Raw genomic sequence first — 9,392 nt, 5'->3', positions numbered from 1 at the left:
GAATCAGAACTTGAAGAGGCTGTTCTAGGTTTTGATGCTTCTTAAGATGTGGTTGGATCTTCAATATGCTCCCCTTGCACAGTTTCTTTTGGCGTAGTCACCACAGTTTCAATAACATCTGAGTCTAACCCATCAGAGTTTGCAGTGTCAGGATTTAGACTATCAGAATTTACAGAATAAAAATTTAAAGCTTCATTCTCAAATCTCAGCTGATCATGATAATTGAAATCTTCAAGTCCAGTAATCTTCTTATCATCAAAAGTAAACACCAATTCAACCTCAGCTGAGAACAAGTAAGGTGGGTACTAATAAGGGCATCTAATAAAACCTCTGCTCGCTAGTAAACACCAAACAAAGCACAGTGCAAACAGTTCCTTCTCCGGTTATCCACAAGCAAAATGATCATGATCTTAATCATGCCTCATACCGCAGAGACATGCTCGTATACTCACAGCACTGATATGAGTTAGTGCCGAGAGCACCAAAGACTGTAAAAACTCCATGTGTCTCGTCTGTGATTTACCCACACAGATAAGTTTAAGAGCCTTAACAAATAGGTTACAAAGTTGTTTTCCAAGTAGTCAGAATGAGATGGATCCAATAAATAAACAAAGAGTCATCTATAATCTCAAGGAAAATATATGACAGAGGGGTATACAAGGTGTAGCAAAAAGTCACAGTTTATAGAAATATAACTGAGGAGTATAATGGAAAATATATAGAATTTAATAAAAAGAAAGGGAATAGATATCCGTACCTTGAATCAATCTAGAATATTTAATAATGCTGACACAACTCCAATTCAACCTCCAAATCAATCTATAATAAGAAAATACATTTATAAATAGATGCTTACTATCTTTCTAAATGCTTAGCAATATAAAAATATAATTATATATGCATGCTCACTGTTGTGACATTGACTACATATTAATAATACTTAATTAAACATGTAAAGTAATAACTAAATAGTTTATAAAAACAATTTCATATATTTGTAAATTTTGTAACAGTGACAATAAAATATAAGAATTTTAATAATTACCTTTTAAGGGAAATGCAACATAATAATAATAATTATAACAACAATAATTATATGACTAAACTAATTATTTAATAATAAAATTCTATAAATCTTAATTAATAAATGAGATTCTCATGTACTTTAACACATGTATAATTATAATTAAACTAATGCCTCATATTTCATCAGTTAATATAATTATTTAACACCAATTTATTTTTACACAATTTCCTTATAACTTAATAGATAAAATAAAATTATAATTAATCATATACTAGAATGATACTCAATTAATCATGATATCATGAATTTATCAAAATTTATACTATTAAAACTCGCCTACTTAATATGAATAAATAATTTATAAAAAGAAGTACATATTCTATTGTTACAAACTTGTCCAGAAAATCCTTGAATACCCTGGACTTATAAAAAGAGACATTGATAGATTTGACTTCTTTTTCTTCACCATTTCATATGGTGTCTTTCCATGCTTGTTAATAAGTGTTGCATTCTGAGTAAACAAGCAGTCTGCACAACTTCAGCCCAAAAGTAGGTTGGTAACTTTGCTTCATCAAGCATAGTTCGTGCAGCTTCAATAAGAGTCTATTCTTTTGTTCAACAACTACATTTTGCTGTGGAGTTCCATGAGCAGAAAATTCTTGCTTTATTCCATGGTCTTTGCAGAACTCTTCCATGATCAAATTCTTGAACTCAGTGTCATTATCACTTCTATGATTTTCACAAAGTCTTTGACCAACTTATCCAGTTGTTTGACATGATCAATCAAGTTAGATGCAGTTTCACTTTTTGTGTGCAAGAAATACACCCATGCGTATCTGGTAAACTCATCTACTATGACTATGGCATATTTCTTCTTTGCAATAAACATGACATTCACTGGACCAAATAGATCAACATGTAGTAGGTGATAAGCCTCAAAAATTGAAGATCCAGTCTTTCTCTTGAATGAGGATTTTCTTTATTTTGCCTTTTGACATGAATCACAAAGGCCATCAGGAGCAAATACTGATTTTGGCAGTCCTCTCACAAGATCTTTCTTGACTAGTTCATTTATATTGTTGAAATTTAAATGAGAGAGTTTCTTGTGTCAATCCCAACTTTCTTCAATTGATGCTCTGCTTAACAGACAGATTGCAGAACCATCAGAACTTGTTGAAAGCTTGGCTTCATAAATGTTACCATGCTTGTATCCCTTTAGAACAGTTTTGCCTGTAGATTTGCTTACAACTTCACAGTGTTCTTCAAAGAAATCCACATGATAACCTCTGTCACAGATTTGACTAGCACTCAGCAGATTGTGTTTAAGTCCTGAGACTAGAGCTACTTTTTCAATGATGACATTCCCAAGATTGATATTGCCATATCCCAGAGTTTTTCCCATGTTGACATCTCTATAAGAAACACCTGGGCCAGCTTTCTTCATAAAGTCTGATAACAGGGTTTCATTTCCAGTCATATGTCCTGAACATCCACTGTCCAGAACTGGGATGTTTTTCCTGTTGCCCTGCAATCACAAAGACCACTAATGATTAGTTTTAAGGACCCAGACTTGCTTGGATCCTTTGGCCTTATTAAGTTTGTTAACATTTGCAACGGATTTAACATCAGAGTTTATGTTATCTTTTTTCTTATCAGCATTTACAGTATCAGACTTTGCATTAGAACTTACACTAGAAGGAACAATGCTAACTTTCTTTAAAGAAGATTTTATTTGATAATAATCATAGTACAAACTATGATATTCCTTACAAGTATAAATGGAATGCCATAAACTACCACAATGAAAATAAGGATTTTGTAGCTTAAACCTAACAGACTGACTCTTAACTCCTAACTTAGAAGGTAAGGAGTTTATGTTCTTATTCTTCCTGCAAAAAGAAGCCAGATGGTTAGAATTTCCACAGTTATAACATTTCTTTCTAGGAGCATTAGGAACAGGCTTATAATTATTGCTTTTATTCACACCTTCTTTTCCATTCCTATTTTTCCTAGGTGGGTTTACCTTGTTTACATCCTTAATCTCTTTCATCTTATACTTAAGCTACTTCTTAGTCATTAAGCATATGTTAACTTCAATTGTCTTATCATGTTTTGATTTGTCAAAAGTTGACCCTGCCTTAACTTCTGTCTTAGTCTCTTTCATCTTTTCAGAATTAGACTTTACAGATTTAGCTACAAACTTAACAGGATTTAACTTTGGCTTATTAGTCTGTTTAACAATAATTGGCTTAATTTGTTCAGTTCCTGTTTCACTTTTATCATCTCCATAACCTAAGCCCTCTTTCCAGTTTCCACTACTTAATAAATTCTGAGTTGTTGTGCCAGAGTTAGTCCAAGTCCTGATAATCTCTCTTTCCTTTTCTAACTCAGTTTTTAGAGATTGATTTAATTTTAACACTTCATCTCTAACATAAAAAGCATCATCTCTTTCTTTCTGAGTTTGATGGAACATAACTAACTCCTTTTCTAAATAGTCATTCCTTTTCTTAAAAACCAGATTTTTAGAAGTTAACCTATCACAAGTTAAAGTCTGATCTCTGTAGGATTTTATCTATCACGGAAGCGTGGTAAAACAATTTTACACTTATAAAATCCATATAATATGCATACAGATCGTAAATAAAATCGAGGGATCGATTTCTAACCATTAAAAGCGATCCAAGAACAACGAGCGGAGATCCTTAGCAGCTGCTCCTCAAGTGTGAAGCACTCCACCGGTATCCACCAAGAAAACGATGTAATGAAGGAGGAGGAGGTGGAGAGAATTAGGGTTTTGTAAATCTTTGGGTTTTAGGCAAAAAAATGGTTTATAATAGTATATTTATAGGCAAAATTTTCAGCTGAAAATTTTCCCATAAAATATTATTATTATTAACCCTTTATTATTCTCACTAATAATTAAAACACCTTTTAATTATTAATTCTTTTTCTAAACACTTTAGAAATAATTCTCTCTCTTGATTTAATTTCCAAAATTTAAATTCTTAATTAATAATATTAAGAACTTTTCTTAATTAATTTATAATCAATTAAATCTCATTTAATCAATTATTAAATTTGCCAATTAATTATTTATTTCATAAATAAATAATTATCAGTCATTATTAATTAATTCCTCCACCATTAAATCATTCTCTTTTATGGTGTGACCTTGTAGGTTCAATATTAAGCCGGTAGTAGAAATAAATAATAATAAAACTATTTTATCATTATTTATATAAATTCTCTAATTCATTAAATATGATTAATTAATTAATCATATTTATTCTACATCGTGAGGGATACTTCTCAGCATATCGCGACTATCCGAATAATACGAATTCACTGCTTAGAATACCAATAACCTATTCAGTGAGTAGTTACCGTACAATCAATTCCTTCTACCCTGCAATGTCACGATTAAATACAAGGCATGGAACTTGTGTCAAGCCTATCTTATTTAATCACTTCCTTTCCCATTCACTATGCTTAGTTCTATTTAATGTAAATTAGAAACTCCTTTCTAATTTCATTCACTCTGGCCAGAGATTCCTGAACTAGCATAAGTGGATCAGCATTGAACATTCTCTTCCTTCACTGGAAGGGGTAGATCCTCTATTGATCATACACTATCTTCGTGTACAAATTCCTATACCCAGTAGAGCCCTTATAATTGTCCCTGGAGACTAAAAACTAAACCAAAGCATAGTTCAGTGTACACAAGATGACTATGATGACCTCAAGTCTAAGGATACTTGTACAACTATCACTATGTGAACAATTGCTGACACGTGAGTGAACTCCATCAGTTGTTCAGCTGTGTGAGTCATGTTCAGTGAACTTATTCTATAATAAGCACCTACATACTAGCTATAGTGTCACCACACAAATGTCTATGAGAACAGACATCCTTCATAATGAAGCAAGCATAGTATGTACCGATCTTTGTGGATTATTAATTACCAGTTAGTAATCCTACGACCAGGAACTATTTAAGTTTAGAGTTATCATCTTTTAGGTCTCATTATTATGATCTCATCACAATCCATAAAAAGCTTTACTCTAAACTGTGGCATATCTTATTTAAACACTTAAAATAGATAGAGCCCGCAATAAAAACAAAACAAGTCTTTTATTAATATCAATGAAATCAAAACAGATTACATAAAAGTTATTCCTAAATCCTCATACATGATTGGACTTAGGACATATCTCTTTCAATCTCTATAGCTAATGAATATGATTTTAAGATAAGATCTCAACTCAGTAATATCATCAGTATGAAAAGCATAAGTTGTTTGAGGTACCTTTAACTCAACAGCTTCAAAACTGCTATCATTATTTACCATCAAGGCATAGTCATCTCATTCTCGGAATCTGAAGTGTCTGTCCAGCTTTTCTTCTCTGTGACAAGTGCCTTGCCTTTGTCACTTTTTCATTTCTTGTAATCAGGAGATATGTGGCCTTTCTCACCACAATTGTAGCATTTAACATTTGAGTAATCTCCTCTGTCAGACTTTCCAGCTTTGCCTTCAGATTTTCTGAATCCCTTCTTATCAGAACTTCCACTTTTCCTTGAAAACTTCTTTCCCTTTCTGAATTTCCTGTAAGCTATCTTTGTGATGCCCTTCACCATAAAAGCACACAATCTCATCATCTCTTCATCAACATCTATCTCCGATAGATTCTCAGTTTCTGAATCCTCATCATCTTCATCAGAACTTGATGAGTCTGAATCAGACTTTGTAATGAGAGCCTTTCCTTTGCCTTTCTTTGAGACGACCAATTTGGGGGATTCCTCCTCAGCCTTAAGAGCAACTGTGTTTTCCTTTCTCTCATGCCTCTTGCTTCTTTGATCCATCTCAAGTTTATGAGTCTTGAGCATACCATAAATTTCATCAAGAGTTATTTCATCAAGAGCATAGTTGTTTCTTATAATAGTTGCCTTCAAATCCCAACTTTCAGGAAGAGCTAAAAGGAATTTAAAATTAGTATCTTCAAGATCATATTCCTTATACACCAGTGACAGGTCATTCAAGAGTTTTACAAATCTGTCATATAAACCAGTTAATGACTCATCAGGTTTTGAGTCAAAGTGCTCATACTCTTGAGTGAGTATAGTCCTTCTGTTCTTCTTAATTGAATCAGTTCCCTGGCATCTTGTCTCCAAGGAATCCCATATCTCCTTTGCAGTCTTGTAGTTAATTACCCTGTTTGACATGACATTATCAATGGCACTATGCAGCAGATGTCTTAACTTTGCATCCTTGGCAATAGATGAGATATCTTCAGCTGTATACTCACTTTTCTCCTTTGGTACAGTATATGCTGGCTGATCTGCAACTACAACAGAAAGCTTGGTTGGCTTATGTGGTCCTTCATTAATTCTGTCAAGGTATTCTGGATTTGTAGCTTCCAGAAACATAGCCATCCTCACTTTCCATATGGGATACTCAGAAGGTTTCAATATGTGAACCCTAATAGTCTCATATCGATTATGGATTTAGTCTTTGGAGTTTCTTCAGTTTTGTTGGGCTTGGTTGGAGTTTGTTCTTCTTCAGACATAATTGTTTTGGATCTTTAGTGTATATGTGTTAACAGATAGCTCTGATACCACTTATTAGGTCACACACACTGTAGAAGGGGGTTGAATACAGTGTCTAGTACAATCAAATCGAATTAAGAACACAAGTATGAAACACAGAATAATCTTATTAATAAAACAATATTACAATGGAACCGTTCTCTCTCAGTGATGAACAAATATCACGAGAGCTGCTAGGGTTACAATGAATAATATCCTCGATTACGATAACACTTATAGTGTAAACCCTATGTTGTGTTTATATAGACACACAGTTACAAGATAATCTTCTAATTGATATCGAACATAAGTCTGCATCCTAAAATATATCAACTAGTTATCTTTTCTTCCAAGTATTCTATTCTTCATAGAATTCTTCTCCATGCATATCTCTTCTTGTGCCTGCCTTAATCTTCTTTCCTTTAATCAGTCGTCTTCCTTATCTGAACGTCTTCTTAAGTCCTCATATTATCTCCTGATAAATATCTTCTGATAACTTAAGTTCTGATAATTTAAGTTCTGATATCTTAAGTTCTAACTTCAGTATAAGTACTGATTTCCAGTTAAGTCCTGATTTGTCCTGTTAGTTAAGATCTGAAAACTAAACACAAATCATTATTAGACATGACATCACAAATATATCTAACATGACTGTGTGAAAATAAAAAGGATAGGTAAGCACCGATGCCGTGTGCAAAATCTTGCGGTGATGTTAGGAAGGCCTCACATTTTATAGAGGTAATGAAAATAAATAATTAAAGCTTGGCAATGTTAACCAACTCTCTAGAGTCGATAATGCAGTTTGTGGTGATAGTGATGTATGAGAAAGTGATGTGTATGAAAAATTATAAAGTCTGGTGCAAAAATTTACTAGCTTTTAGACGCTAATTCTAGGACATATGCTATTGCTGCAGTTGGCCCCCCTATTGCAACCTGTTTTCAGCTGATTTTTTTAAGTAAATCACATAGTTTTGGCATAATTATAAGCCTAAAATTATTGCTAACCATAACATTTGGGAAATGAAACAGTGGTGAATTTAAAGAAATTTAAGAATCTAATTTTGACTTGGTTTTATAGTTTTCTGTTGGCAAAACTTAAAGTGTAACTTTTAGGGTCAGAGTGACAAGATGTATATTTAATTATAAGACAATTTGTACATTAAGGAGAAACAAAAGTAACAGAAAGCTACTGAAGTATGATAAATGTTGTAAGATGTCACTTCAGTGATTGTTTCCATTTTTATTGTTGTTGCTAGATAAGCCGAGGTTTGCTGGCCTTGGAGGTTCCCAACTTCTGTTACAACTACTTTAGAGGTATCAAGGTATATAAAATTAAACATTTTTGAAAGATATTACTAAGACTATATTTATGGTTATCTTATGCACAAGTATATATAATGTAAGTTATAACGACTCGTATATTTTGCAATATTTACGTATATAATTATTAAATAATTAAATTAATAAAATATGTGTATGGGTTCTATCAGCGGGCTATTGCTTTGTTATTATTTATATGTGATTAATGGTGTATAAGATTGAATTGCGTAGCTAATTATTGGGTTGTATTGTGTTGTTTCGCTTTTAAAAGCGATTTTTGTGAAGTTTTATTCTTCCTAATATCTGGTTTACCCCTAAAAATATTTTTGTGGTTTTATAATTTCAATAATTATTTTTAGGATTTTATAAAATTTAGAAATCAATATTTTATTAATTTTCAAGCCCTGAATGATTTTCTAATTGTATTTTACTGTAAATTCGAAACTAAAATCAGAAATGTTTCAAAATTTATGAAATTCATATTTTATTAAATTTGGATTATTATGAGAATTTTAAAATTATTTTGGGAATTTTTTGGATTAATTTCACCCGTGCGTAGATTCGATTAATTGATAAAAGCGGGTATAAATTGCGTTTCATAAATTATTTTAAAATTACAAAATTTGAATTTTTATTAACTTCGGGATATTTATAACATTTTAAAACTATTTTCGTGATTTTCTGAAATTGTGTTAAGTGTAGCTCGGTTCGTTAATTGTGAATTGCGGGTATGTTAGCGCGATTCAAGAATGATTTAAAAATTACGAAAATCTTATTTTATTAGTTTTTGGGTATTTTGGAAATTTTAATATTAATTTAGAAAAAAATTTGACTCGTTTCTACTTGTAAAATATATCTCTAAAACGTGAATTCGAGTCGAATTTGAGGCGTACGGTTAGTAAGAGGGATACGTGTTCTTTTTATTTGGACACGTGGACTGAAATTTGGAAGTCAGGGAGGGGTGTACAACTTCAATCTTTATCTTAATCTCTCATCCATATTTTCTCTCTTTGATTTCTCTCGGCCCTCTCTCTCGCTGGGAATATCTCTCTCAATCTCTGTCTACTCCCTCTCCCTTTCATTTTCTTTTCCCGACGAGTTCTGCTGCCGCTGTTTTGCACTTTCTTTTCCCAGCGAGTTCTGCCAACGCTGTTGTGCCTGTTCCGGTGTGTTCCTTGCTTGTGATACTTTGGTTCTCTTTATTTTTTTCTGAATCTTGATGAACTGTAGTTGGTAAAAATTTGATTGATTATCTTGGATTATTCGATTAACTTCTGAAAAATTCGAAGTAAATATTTAAAATATTTACTCAAATTATTTGGTAAGATATTTGTTAGGGCGAAAACATGCACTAATATTCACGCAAGTATACGCGTTCGCAAGTAATATAGAATACTTTCTAGTTCGTTCCCTCAGAGACTCAGACTAAGTTATTGTCTAATTAAACTCACTCACCAATGT

This window comes from Apium graveolens, chromosome 6 (assembly GCF_009905375.1).
Source record: "Apium graveolens cultivar Ventura chromosome 6, ASM990537v1, whole genome shotgun sequence".
Classification (NCBI taxonomy): domain Eukaryota; kingdom Viridiplantae; phylum Streptophyta; class Magnoliopsida; order Apiales; family Apiaceae; genus Apium; species Apium graveolens.
This window is presented reverse-complemented; position numbering follows the sequence as displayed.